Source organism: Musca autumnalis, unplaced genomic scaffold (genome assembly GCF_047663935.1).
Source record: "Musca autumnalis isolate F117 unplaced genomic scaffold, ASM4766393v1 scaffold_3, whole genome shotgun sequence".
Classification (NCBI taxonomy): domain Eukaryota; kingdom Metazoa; phylum Arthropoda; class Insecta; order Diptera; family Muscidae; genus Musca; species Musca autumnalis.
This window is the reverse complement of record NW_027411866.1, coordinates 63,479,841-63,497,046: the sequence shown is the minus strand read 5'-3', so window position 1 is coordinate 63,497,046 and position 17,206 is coordinate 63,479,841.

Below are 17,206 nucleotides of genomic sequence, written 5' to 3'. Positions count from 1 at the left end.
GTTTCAGAAAGTTACACGAAATTTGTTAGTGTAATTAGCTCTTTGGTTAATTTGTGCGTGCATACAATCGTAGTTGGGAAGCTTGGTCCGTTCAGCCAAGAAGGAAGAAGGGTTGGAAGACCAAAGAAAACCTGGAGACGTTTCACAGAAGCCGAAATGAGATCCATCGGATTGACCTGGGATCAACTTAGATATATAGCTCCAAACCGAGTGAGATGGAAAACGGCTGTTGTTAGCGCCCTATGCTCCAGTGGTAATGAATATAAACATCCCTGGCACACTCCTGGCTTCAACAATCTAAAAAATCTGAGAAATAAATTTCATCGTTTATACAGGAAATATAATGATGAACAAAGTTTCAATACAACAATATTCGCGAGAATTCACTGTCCTTAATAAGTTCTTATATAAACAATATATTATCAGTGTTCAAGAAAAAATTAAAGACAATCCTATGTTTTTTGACAATATGTTCAACTGAAAAAAACAACTAGAGATTATCCATCTGCAATGTGCTTCAATGACATTGTTGTGCATGAAGCTTCAGTAGTACGATTCTCTAACTCATTCTTTGAGTTACCGACAATTGTCGGTAAAATTAGAATGCTTATAATTTCGGTAATTACCGATGTTTTTCGGAAAGTTAGCGACGAAAGAAAAGCAGTCGTAAAGTTCTACCGATAGCAAGAGTATTGTCAACTTTTATTTGAACTTTTCATTCATAATTTTGCGTTTTAATTTTACCGATTTTATTCGTAATTTGTTTGCTACTTCCTTGAAATCAAATTTCGTTAACAATATCGAAATTTCCCAAACGAGATTTTTGGATCTTGTTGAGTCGTGCCTTGATTTTGGCTATTTTCAAGTAGATCCTAAAGAAATTATAGAATCTATCGATTGTCTAAAGAGTTCAAATAAAATTGACCTTGATGGATTATCTGCTTTTCTTTTTAAGCAGTTATCTACATAAATTTCTGTCCCCTTGGCCTTTATTTTTAATGCGTCATTAATAGAAGTATATATGTCAAGTGTCAGAAATTTTAGATCTTGGGGTGTATTATGACTCGAAATTAAATTTTAATGGTCATATTGCATCATTCCTAAAGCGCATGTCCTTCTTGCTTTCATTAAGCGACAATGTATTGATTTTGTCGATCCTTATGTTCGTAAGCTGATATACACTACACTTGTTAGGCCTAAGTTAGAGTATGCTCTGTTTTTTTGGAATCATACATCAATTACTCAAATTAGTCGCATAGAAAAGCTCCAAAAGAAATTTATAAAATTCGCTCTTTTTTCTCTAAACTTTATAAAACCTGTGCCATCCTATGAATCACATTGCACTTTAATTCATTTACCGTTGTTATACAATCGTAGATGCTTACAAACTATTATGGTTCTATTTAAACTTATTAACGGATCTATAGACTGTCTACATCTTTCAGAACTAATATGTTTTAATGTGCCTAATCGTTCTTTAAAGAATACTGGGTACTTTTATATACCTTTTCATAGAACTATGAATGGACCAATATCAAAAGTCCTTAGAGAATTTAACAGAATTAATATGCGATTTAATTTAGAATTGTTAGAAAATATGTATTATAAGAAATATTTAAAATAAATCCACAACGAAAAAATACTCTGCCCCAAACTTTTATATACCTTTTCATAGAACTATGTTAGCTATGAATGGACCAATATTAAAAGTCCTTAGAGAATTTAACAGAATTAATATGCGATTTAATTTAGAATTGTTAGAAAATATGTATTATAAGAAATATTTAAAATAAATCCACAACGAAAAAAGGCTCTGCCCCAAGGTAGTCACGAAAAAAATTACGTCGTGTATCGCATAAAGAGGAGCGACAGCCCTAGGTCGAAGATGAAGGTGGTACATCTAGAACGGTTGGCCCACTATGGAACGAGAACTGTGTCTAGTCAGGAGGAACAGGCTTAGGCGGCAGACAGTGTTACCAATGCCCATACCATCGAGAGGGAACTGTGTGTTCGGGACAAACAGGCTTAAGCAGTGTTACGTTCTATGGGGGCTATATGATGGCGTGGACCTATACCTACAAATTTCTGGGGGAAAGTTTTATACGCCTAAAGAACACTAAATACCAAATTTCAGCCATCTCGGTGTGATAATGAGGCTAAAGCGTTCAAAATATCGAAAATCGGGAGATATTGTATTATGGGGGCTATATCAACACGTGGACCTATATAAACATTTTATGGTAGAAATGTTTCTTAGCCTCTGGAAACACAAAATACAAAGTTTCAACCGATTCTTTGGTCAAATGAGTCTAATACATTCAAAATATATTAAAATGACGCGTACCTTAAAAGGGGCCTTATGTGGGGCTATACCAACACGTGGACCAATATAACCCAACTTTGGTAGGAATGTTTTCTGGCTTCTGAAGACACAAAATACCAAATTACAACCAATTCTGTGGTCAAATGGGTCTAATACATTCAAAATATATTAAAATGACGCGTACTTTATATGGGGCCTTATATGGGGGCTATACCAAAACGTGGACCTATATAACCCAACTTTGGTAGGAATATTTTTTGGCCTCTCGATACACAAAGTAACAAATTACAACCACTTCGGTGGTAAAATGGGCCAAATGTCTTAAAAATTCCTTAAAACGACGACGCGTCACGCGTCATTTTGTATGGGGGCTATACGAAAGCGTGGACCTACATAGCCCGCTTTCAATACCAAAAGTCCTACGTAAATATAACATATTTTCCCAAAATTTCATCAACCTACGTCAATCCGTTCGGACGCTAGAGTGATTTCCACAGACGGACAGACAGACAGACGGACATGGCTATATCGATGTAGAATTGCACGCTGATCAAGAATATATATACTTTGTGGGGTCTACAATGATTATTTCGAGTAGTTACAAACGTAGTGACAAATTTAATATACCCCCATCCTATGGTGGAGGGTAAAAAAACATATCGTGAAAAGTAGCCACTAAGCTTTCAATCGCGGTGCTATTCGTATGGTATTTAATCTAGAACAGGAAATATTGCAATCTGAACAATATACAACATTCATCTTTGGTCTGTTCCAGCACTGCAAGAATCTGCTCTATTTAGGAATCAAGTGGTTTTAAAATAAATCGAGATAATACACAAAACATGGTATAAGTGTTTAGTCTAAACCAAGATTAATACTATGTGTGTTCGTTTACTTACAATAGGTGTGTCTTTTTACGTGACAATTTGTAATAATTATTACGAAATGTTACTAAATGCTGTCTTTTTACACAAGAGTTCAGTAAAAGAGAGCGAAGTGAGAGAACAATTTTGGCAGTTGTTTGCTGAGAAATTGCTAAAAGTTACTGAAAGAATTTTTCCCAGCAAAATTTAGCAAGTTCGATCAGCTGTTTTTTTAATCATCTGCTAATGGTCAGCTGCTCAATGTTTTTCTTATTTTTGTGGAAAAATACTATAAATATTACAATTCAGCTATATTTATTGATTATTTTATTAATATATTCATTATTTTTTATTTATTTTGCTTAAAATTGAAGAACTTTTTCATTGCTTTGTATTTAGTTTTTTTTCATGCATTGGCGCCAATGTTTTTGTTTTGGTCATCAACTGTTATCTTGCTAAAGTTTACTAAATGCTGTCTTTTTACTTTTTTCTCTATTTTCGTATCAAAGAGCAAAATCTCTCTTACTCTCTAAAAAGAAGTTACTAAATAATTATTACTGAAAAAGTAAAAAGACACAACTAATATGTACAAATTGTTACTGGATGTTGTTCATTTACTCTACAGTACCGTGCAAATTACCTTAGTCGATTACAAGAAGTTACTGGACTTGTACAAATTTGTACAAATTATTGAGTACACGAACAGACCTACTATCAGGTATGTGATACTCATCTGACGTTTGAGCAATGGAATTGACTGTTGAAATCGAGAGGATTTCGCAAATGTAAACGTAGTATAAGAAGCATATCTGTCAAATAAATGACGCAAAACGATTTACAGTTGCACTTAACACAGGTGTTTTGGGAGTTTACGTCATTTATTTGACAGTTATTGTATGGAATTGACAACATAAATGATGCATGTTTTATAAAACATGTTAAATGTAAAAGGCGTTTAAATTTCAAAACCACCTGCATTAACTGCATGTGTAAAATGCATTTTACAGTTTAAACCATGGTAGAAAAAAGAAGGTAGAACATGTTAGAAAAAACCATAGAAAATCAACCCTACACGAATGGCCGCTTTCTTTCAAAATTGCCAATGGTGACCAACTTAAATTTTTGTTTATGTTTGTTTCATAAATATTCAATTTTCAAAATTATAAAAAATTTTAAAAAAATAAATAGAACGTTACAGAAAAACAAATATTTTTAATTCGGATCTGCTAAAAACGTTACTGCTACAGAAGTTGTTGCTGTAGTGGCGATGCAAATATGTTCGCTCGGGTATTATTTCAGTTATCTGGTTCCGCTTCTTCTGTACTTAAACCCAAAAATTCGGCAACCTGGACTGGTTGCGTCCATAAAGAATCATGAGACAGGTGAGGTGGGTCTGGACAGCTAAACAAATGAAAGTGATGGTGTTTGAGTATTTGTACTTTTAACATTTCCACACTTTAAACAAAAACGAAAATGAAACATAGCCACATTTGAAATTAAAACTTTTATGTCAGAAAATATGTCCTATATAAACACATTTTTCCGTAAAATAAATATCAGTTACTTTTATGAATAAAAGCGACAACATCAGTTTTCATTTTCAAACGAATAAGGGTTGGAAATTATTGCCAGAAATATTGAACTTTTGATATTGCCGATTCGTGAGCATTCAATTCACGGCTCAACAGAAAAGTTCTTTGTGCCGAAATATGTCGTATAATTTAAGAAGTGGTCCAGCCGGACAAATTCCCCCTTCCTGTCATAATCATGATATTGCTAATGCTCAATAGACCGACGAGTTAAGTACCACGATGTTAAATGCAGGAGAAACCATGCCAGCATCTGCGGAAAATGATCAGCTATGTGCAATCTTGGCTGGAATTAATTACCTAACCAGAGCTATCGATGAAAGCCGCCGTGATATCGATATTTCCAGCACCAGCAGAAATCCGCAAATCACGCATTACCCCAATCGAATGGTATTCACGGTCATTGCCATGAACGAGTCAAATTGGAGGAAAACACAACAGTCAACCGTCCACTATTGATGCCTGTAAGTTCTGAACATCCAAGCGCCACATCTCTAGGAAATATGACGTCCTACAATGTCCAACAAAATTACGATTTACCTACTTTTTCGGGAAAACCTGAAGATTGGCCATTGTTCAGTGCGAATTTTAAGGAAACTACGGAAGCATTTAACTACAGCAATCGTCATAATTTAATGCGTCTGCAAAAATGACTTGTCGATGATGCAAAAGAAACAGTTTCTTCTATGCTCATCCACCCAAATAACGTGCCAAATATAATGCAAGAATTGTTAATACGATCTCAGTTAAACATGATTCGACAAATTCCGGTGATCACCATGAAGCGTATGGACCAAATAGTGAACTTTTCTACTAAAGTAAGAAATGTAGAAGCATTTTTGAGCACTGCCAATTGTTCACATCATCTTACAAATGCAACCCTTTTGGAGGAATTGGTGTCTAAGTTTCCAATAGATAAGCAGTATGAATGGGCTAGATCGAGTATGTCAATAAAGCCGTATCCCACAATATCCGATTTCTCAAAATGGCTGGGAGAACTAGCCAGCGTTGTTAGTATCATGTCTCTGAATGCATCAGTAAGTACACAAGGGCGTCCTGTCATGCTTATTGAGGACAAAGATAAGAAAGAAACACCGAAATGCTATGTATGCCAAGGACAACATCCTATATACAAATGCAAAAAATTTCTGGATGAACTCACAGTCAATGCGCGATGGGAGAAGGTAAAGGAGTTAAAGCTCTGTTTTTGCTGCCTTAAAAGAGGACATGGTTCACCAACGTGCCGATCCAAAAAGCCGTGTTGAATAAATAAATGCAAGCGTCCACACCACAAATTACTACACGAGGACAATTTGGTTCCAGCTTCGTCAATAGAACCGTCACAGCCTCTTCTCAATTGCAGAAGTGAGGCAAAGGCAAGTAATCTATTTAAAATTATTCCAATTAAGATATCTGGTCCTTCTGGTTTTTTGAAGATTTATGCCTTGTTTGACGAAGAGTCGTCAATATCCTTGTTGGATGAAGAAATCGCCAAGCAGCTGGGTCTAAAAGGTCGCCAATCCACACTTACTCTTCAATGGTATGGGGACAATGTAGTCTCAGAGAAGTCTTACATAGTGAACTGTGAAATCGAAGGCCTGTGTGAACCCAAAAGCCGCCATGTCTTGAAGAATCTTTACACTGTAAAGTATTTGAATTTGCCCACACAGTCCTTTAGGAAGGAAGCCTTTCCGTATTTGAATGAATTGCCTATGGACAGTTACAAAGATGTCACACCACAAATCTTACTTTTTTTGGATAATGTTCACCTCTCCATTCCTACCGCCATTAAGGAAGCCGGACAACTGTCGCCAGTAGCCGTAAAGACGAAGCTCGGATGGGTAGCATATGGCCCAACAAATCATTTTTCGTCACCACGCCCTACAGTCTTACTTTTGAAAGACCATAAATATCCTGATGAAATGTACAATATGATAACAGAATATTTTGCCACCGAATATTTCGGTGCTTCTCCTGAAGCAGAGTTTCTTCCATCAGATCAAGATAAAATTGGTCGTGATACTATGGAAAAAACCACCAGACGCGTCGGTGATAGATTCGAAATTGGTTTACTGTGGAAGAAATATCCTCCGGAACTTCCTCCTAGTTATGCCATGGTGGAAAAAAGACTTATCGCTATAGAAAAAACAATGTCTCAAGATTCCAATTTTGCGGATATGATCGTGTCTTATCTGCAACAGAAGTGATCAACATCAAATACCCCGTATGGTATCTGCCGCACTTTGGTGTTGTGAACCCTCACAAGCCTGGAAAACTTCGCGTTGTATTTGATGCAGCAGCCAAACAAATAATACTTCATTGAACTCTGCCCTGGTTAAAGGTCCCGAGCAGGCCAAGCCTTTGTTGAAGATTCTACTCCAATTTCGCCAAGGTAAAGTAGCTGTTGCAGCTGATATTTGAGAAATGTTTTCACCAGTGAAAATTCGAGAAGAACATCAACATGCTCAACGATTTCTCTTGCGATATGGGGATCGCAATAAGCCAATTCAGCACTTTGTTATGACTTCAATGATATTTGGAGCCATCTGCTCTCCTTGTTGCGCGGAGTATATAAAAAATCAAAACGCCGAAGAATATTCTGCCATGTACCCAAAAGCTGTCAATGCGATTGTCAAAAACATTATGTGGACGACTTTTTTCGCAGCTTCAGTAGTGAAGATGATGCCCTACGTTTATGCAAGAAAGTAGTTGAAATTCAAGCTATAGCTGGTTTCTTGGAATGTTTTGGAACAAACAGGACGATTGTTTCGAATTTAAGTTCTTTGGATTGAATTCAGAAGATTTAAACAGCAATCGTGTTCCAACAAAGCGAGAAATGCTGAAAATTGCTATGTCTGTTTTCGACCCTTTCGGGCTCGTAGCTGATTTTCTGTTGCATGGAAATATATTTGTTCAACATTGCTGGAAACAAGATATCGCTTGGGATGATCTAATACCGGAGCATTTGCATAAAAAGTCCAAGTTTTGGTGGGATGAGTTCAATAAAGTTTCGAAATTCAATATTCCAAGATGCATTTCCAACAATCTATATGATGCCTCCAATATTCAGCTACATGTTTTCGTAGATGCCAGCCAAGATGCCTTTGCTGCAATTTGCTACTTGAGAATCGTTCATGATTTTGGAATTGACGTTTCATTTATAATGGGCAAAGTCCGATGTGCCCCAAAGAAATTAATGAGCATACCTCGTTTGGAATAGCAAGGTGCCGTACTCGGAATACGCCTTGGGAAGATTGTGTCCAGAAGCCATGAGTTCACGAGTTCACACTATTGGTCAGATTCACAAACTGTAGTACAATGGATACACACCACTGAACGTCGTTTCAAAGCATTCGTGAGTCATCGAATTGCTGAAATATTGAAGAATTCAAAGCCAAGTCAGTGGAAATGGATTCCAACGCATCTCAATGCCGCGGATGCTGGCACTCGCCCTTTGGCTCCCCCGAAATTTGTTCATAATGGCTTATGGGTGAATGGTTCAGACTTCCTAAGGAATGACGAATCACTGTGGCCTCATGTTGAATTTCAAAGATGCGATTTCCAAGAAGAAGAAGAGCTGAAACCGTGCATTTTAATTTCAAATAACGAAACCCAAGTCATCAAATTTGACAGATTTTCTTCCTTGCTAAAAATAAAGAGGACTCTTGCATGGATTCAACGTTTTGTTAGGAAAAGTCGTATTCCAGATGATCTAAGCGTGGAAGAAATTAAGGAGGCCGAAATATTGTTATGCCGCATTGTGCATAACGAAAGCTATTTCGATTAAATAAAGTACCTGCAAAAGCTCCCAACCAATTCCCAAATCAAGCCCTTTATATCCATTGGTCCCATATCTGGATGAGAATGGACTTCTAAGAGTTTGCGGACGAATAGATGAAGCAGCTTTTCTGCTTATTGATGCCAGAAGACCTATTATTATGCCCCGAAAACACTATGTGTCAGAGTTAATAATGCAACACCATCATCAAAAGAATTACCATCAAACTATGGCCATCACAATCAATGATGTCCGACAGAAGTTTTGGATACCAAAAATAAAGTCTTTGTACAAAAGTGTTGTGAGGAAGTGCGTTGTTTGCAGACAAGATAAAGCGAAGCCAACACATCCACTAATGGGTCAACTTCCACCCGATAGGGTCACTCCATTTGTTCGCCCGTTTACTTATACAGGTGTTGACCTTTTCGGACCATTCAACGTTACCGTAGACGTGTTGAAAAGCGATGGGCAGTTATATTTACTTACCTAACAGTTCGAGCGGCACACATAGAGTTGGCTAATGACCTTTCTGCAGATTTTTTGATACTATGCTTAAGAAACTTTATTAATCGCCGTAGAACTCCTGTTCGCTTGCGTAGTGACAACGGAACAAATTTTATAGCTGCTCAAAAGATACTCACGAAAGAAAATCGCCTTCTCAACACTGATGAATTAACCCAAGAAGCCAATAAGCACAATATAGAGTGGATTTTCAATTGTCCATCAAGTCCTAGCTCTGGAGGATGCTGGGAAAGGCTTATAAGAGTAGCTTCGAACAAAATTGCAAACTTTACTAGAAGGAGTGGACCGATAAACACCATCTTCCAACTTTATCTAAGATTGTCAGAAATATTATGATATGCAAAGTTTGGATAAATGGAGTATCTTGTTCCAATGTCGTCTTGCGCACCAGCCACTACACATGATGACCGTAGGGTTTTTTACAGTTTCGGTCCATTTTCTCAGGACCCCTAAACAATCAGTTCCAACAAAAATCAAAACGATTCAAGAGAGCATTCTTTGAGAGATCGTGGCAGGGATGAGCATCATTTTTGGGGAAAAAAATTGAAATCATTTTTCGCACGCTAACATGATTTTTGTGTTAAATTTATTTTTATTTCGATTAAAATTCTTTTTGTTTCAAATGAATTTTCTATTATGTACGGTTGTAACTAATTGGAAACTTTGTTGTAGGAAAAAAAAACTGACTTGGAACACGTGGAGCAGACCAAAATGCTAGTGAGGTCTTTCTCTTTCATTTGACTTTTGTATACGCTTTTATATTGTGGGTTCCAGAGCAAATTTTCTGTCCTGACCACCAGTTGGAAACCAGAAAATTTTAAACATTGTTCTACGAAAAACTGACTTGGACCAAAATGCTCTTGAGGACTCGCTCTTTCATTTGATATATAGTTTGTTGTGTACGTTTTTTCATTGGAGTTTATTTTCTTTAATTGATAAATACCTCTATTTTTTATTCGAAGCTAGTTTTCGTCCCCACAGTTGGAAAAAACGTATTAAATACACATTTTGGGCGTTCTGTGTCACCCTGTACTTTTCGATAACTTTTGTTATCGTTGCTAACTTCACGCAGGTGTTGTATCCCTTCAAGCAATTCGAAGATAGTTTTATCTTATTTTATAAATGAGGAACTTTTTAGTGTCTAATTTTCTGTAAAAATGCGACATTTGTCTAACATACAATAACAATTACATTGTTATCCCATTTGCATCGTATCCAGTCACCATTTAGAAAAAAATTAGATAGGCAAATAACAATAACAATTCTGTATCATTATGATGTCTATCTAATTTCCATCGATCATTTGGATACAAATGAGATAGCTTACATTTATTTTTAGAACAGTTGTAATTTGAACAAATAAGACATTTGTATACAGATGATTATATGCGACCGTGGTGCAATGGTAAGCATGTCCGCGTTGCAATCTGTATGTCCGGGGTTCGATTACCAGGTCAGGCGACATCACATTTTTCAAATGACAAAATTAATATAAGCGACAATTCCTGAAAAATTCTAAGAACATAATATATAATAAAATTAATAAAAAATCAAAAAGTCAAACAAAAGAATAACGACCACCGGATCAACAATAATAACAATACATAAAATAAAAAAGAATTAAATAAAAAATAAAAATAAGTTTTTGTTATTTATTATTATTATTTTCATCAATGTTTTAAGTTATATTAATGTTTTATAGCTTATAATAATTTTGTCATTTAAAAAATATGTTGACTGGTCTGGGAATCGAACCCGGGCATTCAGATTACTGAGCGAGCATGCTTACCATTGCACCACCCATATTATCGTTTTAATATCTTTCTGCAGTGTCCAATGAGACACTCAAAAAAGTATCTAATGAGGGGAACAGTTCTTCCCGAGATCATGATCTTTTTGGATAAGAATGCGACTATCGCATTCGTTTGTGCAATCTTATTCATGTGACTCATTGGACAATAAACAGATAGCAAATGTTGGCAGGGATATCATGAGTACTGTGATTTCGATGTTGATTTTGCTGAAATCACGAAATGAGATGATTTCGTTTTTGTATGAGAAATCATGGTAAAGTCCAATTTACATATGCACATTAAATGATTTCGTTGTACGAAATCCTAGAATCAAATGAAGTGTATTTACATCTGTTTTTTTGCTTACGCACACAATCGCACATACACACTTATACAATAACACAAACACGCGCACACAATATATTTATTCAGAGAAATAGGAATTTCACAAGACAAATGTGTATCGAAAAACTTAAATGAATTCTAAAAACAAAAAAACATAATTTTTGCAAGTTTTTTAAACATTTATTTTCACTTTTGTCATCGTTTGAGTATTTTTGTTTTTCTACAACACACACAAACAAACAAAGACATCATAAAACAGTTGCATTTGTTAGTAGTTTATGACAAAAAAACTGGGCTGCTTATAATAGTATGGTGTTTTCGTGCGTTGTTTAGAATAAATGACGCAGCTATCGTCATTTATTTTCGTATGGTAAATAAATAAAATGTTGCCTGTTTTAGCAAATAAATGACGAAACAGCTCTAAATGACGAAAAAGTTGCTAATGTAAATTGGACATAAATTGTGCTTGATTTCGCGCGAAATCACGGAACGATGCCGAATGTAAACCAAACATTACTCTCTGTAAGGAAGTTATTGAATAATTATTACTGAAAACGTAAAAAGACACAACTAATAATGGCTACCTGCGAAACCCATTTTTTTTAAAGCGTTTTGTGTCAACGATAGCTCGAAAACGAATGGGCCGATCTTCATATATTTTGGTGCGCGTTTTAAGAACCTAATAATCTTGTCTTTATGCCAGATATAATTTTACAAAAAGTTAAAATTTTGATTTTAACGAAAAATGGGCCGATTTTTGTCCAATAATCGAAAAAAAATTAAAAAATCTGTCTCGCTTAAGGACAAGCCTTTTATGTATTTAATAAGTCCATATATAAATTAGGCAATTTTCCTTTTCGAGCATTTCGAGTGTTCGAACCTTTTCAACTAAACTCATATTAAAGCTTTCGGTTTACCATTTTGATGCATTTCCTTAAGTTGTATTCCTTTCATTGTATAGTACTGCAGCATTTCCTTTGAGCGATATTCTTTACCATGATCGATGATATTTTTGTTGAAAATTTTGTACTTACAAAAGCTTTGTACTCCTTAAGGCCTCTGCACATACGGATCGATGAGCGTTGCGTTACAACAACCACATGAAAACTTCAAGAACAAACTTGGCACCACTTACACATTTTTCATGTGGTTGTTGTTTCCAACGCGCAACGCGCCGCACAACGGACCGTATGTGCCGGGGCCATTAAACTTTTGAATACTTCAGAATTGTTCATTATCAAATAGATAACACCAAAATGGGTAAAAACATCAATGAACTATACAAGATATTTGTAACCATCGTGAGCTTTTGGAGAAATAGAGCCACATACATCGCTGTGAATTCTTTCCAAGGCAAGTGAACTGAGGTTGTTCACAGCATTGAAGGATTCTCGAAAAATCTCACATTTCCTTACCCTTCACCATTTCATATCGATTCATTGACTCAAGGCCTTTCCGATTTATATGGCTTAATGTACAAAGCCTTCTCTCATTATCAGAACACAAATACGAACAGTTTATACATTTAATAAATCTAAGTCCAAAAACATTACCTCTATCTTGGTTCAGCTAAGGCTAATTCTTTCCCTTTGTTTAATATTGCCGTAGTGTTAATCCTGCTTTTGTTATCTTGCTAACATATAGCACATTTTCTCTTTAATTTTGTATAAACAGAACATTTTTAAGAATAATATGTACGTTGACCAGTAGTTGTGTGTCCATGTATGTCACACATTTCTTTAGCAGTTAGCAGTTCGCTAACTTTGGCAATACTTACTGTTAAATGCATCTTCATCGTTCTTAGAATATGAAGAAAGGCTTCGATTGTTTGCAATATGGTTGTTTGATCCTTAATCCAAAATAAAATTCATGTTGGTAGCGTCACTTCTATTTTCATTTACCATAAAGCACTCTGTTTGTTTGAACAATGGGAGAAAAGAAAAGATAAATAAAAACACAGAGGTATCAGTTCTTTTATAATAATAAATGCTTGCTGGTTTATTGAATTGGTTTTTTTTTTTCTTTATGACAACAAGATTACCGTTTGCTAGGTGCTTTCTCTTTTGAAGTTCAAAGTAAAGTGAACGCAGAGGTCCATTGGATCGCAGAAAATCGTCATGATCGCAGAGGATCTTCGTTTTTTACTACTACAACTACTTTTATTTCAGTGAGAGCATAGTCTCTCCTATGTATCAAAATGAGCAAAACCAACAACAACCGTTAGTATCTACACTCTCCGGTCTCCGCAGAGGGAACTTGTAGAGGTAATACACGAGCTGTCAATTAGCATCCGTGATCGAATGGGCTCGGGAAGCTGAAGGCCAACGTATCTAACTTATACATCGCCGCCCACCTTGATACATTTATATGTATCAACAAATACTTATTAATAAGTGATATATAGGTTCGTAAGTTCAGTTCATGTGTTAGATTTTATAATTTTCAATTCAAGCTATTTATTTCAATGCATATAAATAAATTCATTGTACAAAGTTATTATTATTTTTTATAGTTGTATTACCCATCCAAACATAGTATACTGGGCCGTAGGGAGACCTGGTTGGGTAGTTATTCTGGGCGAGATTATTTAAGAATAAAGAACCATTACAACTTGTCCAGAACGATCGACCGTAGGATCCGCTAGCTCTAGGCCATTAAATGATTCGCGAATAGAAGGGGCAGTCATTGATGGTACTACACCGCGGGTGATGTTTGCGACCCTAGCCGTTACAAACTGTCTTTGAGTGGAATCAAATCGAGACATAATTAAAAAATCTGCGTGGTCCACGTTGTCAAATTTCGTTAATGGCCAATTTGACTCTGCTTTCAGAGACGCACACACCTAACTAACTTGACAACGCGGGTCCAAGATAGCCCTGACAGGCATATAATTCCTCGGCATACACAGACGTACCAAAACGGTGGGGTTAACATAATAATTCTACCTACGGGTAAAACCGAACTTGGCAAAACGTTTGGAAGTAGTACCTCCAATTGTAGCAATAATGGTGGTTAGCGGTTGCGCAATCGTTTCTCTACTGACATTTTCTTAAAAGTGAGACATTTATAAATCGGATGGGCGTGGGATCAAAGGCGACACGGGATCGGGGGTTTGGCTATTGTAGCTTTGGTAACTTGGGACCCGGGGACCGAAGCGTTTGCCATTTGGGGAACTTTAGGAGGAGCATAAAGTGAGGTAGATACTACTTAAGACGGTTCGTCGAGGTTAAGAACGGAAAGTGAGGGAGCGTTATCTCCAGATGGATCCTCACTTGGGCCCGGATTTTTTAAATTGGTGGCTCTCAGCTCTGCTTCTACTTCCTGACTGTCATTTCCAAATCGGTGGCTCTGATTTCGGCTTCCACTTCCTGGTCGGACATCATGTCTTCTTCGTAATCAGCGAACGCCATCTTACGGAGAATATCTTGATGAGATGCCATAACTAACACATATAACGAAAGAGGACAATACGAAAGAGAGAGAAAATAATAGACTCAATTTTGTAACACGACTAACTTCACGACTGGTCGCCTAATAATACCCTGAGCCGTTCGAACGTCTACAACGCGAACTTTACCGTCAGTACCGGGATGAGTATCAATCACACGTCCTAGCTTCCAAGAAGTAGGTGAAAGTTTTTCATGCCTAATGACAAACAAATCATTGACTTCAACATTTCTCTCCGGATATTTTCACTTAAAACGCTTACTCAAATGAAACAAATACTCTTATTGCCACCTGATACAAAATTGATGCGTCAAAGCCTTAAATTTTCTATTCCGATTGACTAAACTCATTGGCGATTCTTCAACAAGGGGTTCTGTTGGAGCAAGGAGGGCTGCACCTATAAGAATGTGACCTAGTGTAAGCGAAACTAATTCATCGAGACTATCTTACATAGGATGTAAACGCCGAGAGTTCAATCACGCTTCGATGCGAGCTAAAGTATCGGGAAATTCCTCAAACGTATACGGTAAGGACGTGGCATGCCGATAAAAATGCTTTTTGAAACTTTTAACAGCTGCCTCGCAAAAGCCGCCTATGTGGGTAGCGCCAGCTGGTATAAAATGCCAAGTAAGTTCTTGAAAAAAAAGGGCATCGCGACTTTCACGAACAAACGTTCTAAAATCTTTTTCGAATTCATGTGAAGGGCCAACAAAATTAGTTCCGTTGTCCGATAATATGGTTTTAGGACAACCACGACGACCTATGAACCGATAAAATGTAGCAAGAAACGAAGAGTACGATAAATCAGAACTTACCCTTTTGTGACACGACAAGCACGACCCGTTAATGACTTAATATCAAAAGGCCCAGCAAAGTCTATCCCAGTTGTGGTAATAGGTATATTAGTAGAAGTTCTTTCGGAAGGAAGCAAAGCCATAAGCTGTGGACACGATCTATTTTTCTCTAGCCAGTAAACCTTACAACGATTAATGACAGTGCCAATAATGGTTTTGATCGGAGGAATCCAAAACTCCATTCGAATAATACGCAGCATAAGATGATTTCCACCGTGAAAAGTTTTTGAAATTGAGTATTCAACAAGAAGACGTGCGAATCGACATACATATGGCAATATAGTGGGGCGTTTCCCATTCTCAGACAAGGTGGGAGAATTTACTAGACGTCCATTTACACGCATAAAACCAATGTCATCTAAAAACAAAAACCCCCGAAACCGGCCGGAGGGAAGCCACATGAGCCACACAGACCCGCGAGAATGACAGCCCCGGATGACCTTCTGGTAGCGATCATTGATAGGTCTGATCCTGAAGGCAGGATCAGTGATGATCATTGGTTGCTGGTGGAGGGTCTTCTGAGGAGGTCATTACGTCTGACGATGTGGACGAGAGGAAGACCGGCTTTGGCAGGGCAGCCGTATACAGATGTGTCAAAGTCATTAACTGCAAGGATGAGGAATCGCGAGATTTCCTCATTCAAATGTGAATGGCTCGACTCTCTGTGGGACGGTTGTAGGCTGGCTGCGATTTCGATCCATGAAATCCCATCAAGGACTTTGGCGACAACTTGGGTGCCACCTCCGGACTCGGATGTAGAAGAGGTGCTGAAGCTTATTCCGAAGCAGAATAGGCCCATCCAGACCGACAGCTGGAAACTGGTGAGCTCCTTACCCGAAGGGGGAGGTACTTTAATGAAGTTCACCATGGACAGCTCGAGTGCGGATCTTATCAAGGCTTGTAAGGGAGAGCTGAACTTCGGGTTGGGTTGGCTTCGGTTCCGCTTCCCGCAGTCTCAGTAAGGAGTGTAGGCAGCAGGGCCTCTGCGTGGTGCAGATCAATCTGCACCACTGCAAAGCGGCAGCAGCCGAACTCCTTCTCTCCCTTACAAAGTCTGAGATTGACATCGCTTTAGTCCAGGTACCCTATCTCTACAAAAATAGGATTTCTGGACTAAACGATGGGCGGTACTCCCTATTCTACTCATCGAATGGGGAGAAGGTAAGAGCTTGTATTATAGCGAAGAAGAGTCTAAACCCTATTCATCTCTATATTTACAGTGATGGCGACACGGCAGTAGTGAGGCTGGAAGTAGGTTCCGGAAGGGCCTTGGTGCTAGCCTCGGTCTACATGCCGTACGAGGTACCTGACCCACCAAGTCGATTGGTGCGCAAGCGAGTGGAAGAGATCTCGGGCAGGTGCAATCTCATAATGGGCTGTGATGCAAATGCCCATCATTTCCACTGGGGAAGCAGTGACACTAATACGAGAGGTGAGTCCATATTTGATTTTATTTTAACTAATAATCTACGAGTGTGTAATAGGGGAAATACGGCCACCTTCCACAATAGGGTAAGGGAGGAGGTAATAGACCTCACCCTTATAAATATGGAGGATACTTCCATAACAGACTGGAAAGTATCGGAGGAATTCTCCTTTTTGGACCGTAGGACGATACACTTTCGACTCTCGAGTGGAAGTAAACGGCAACCACCTCACACAGTCTTGGGCTCTTCAAATTTCTGAACTTCA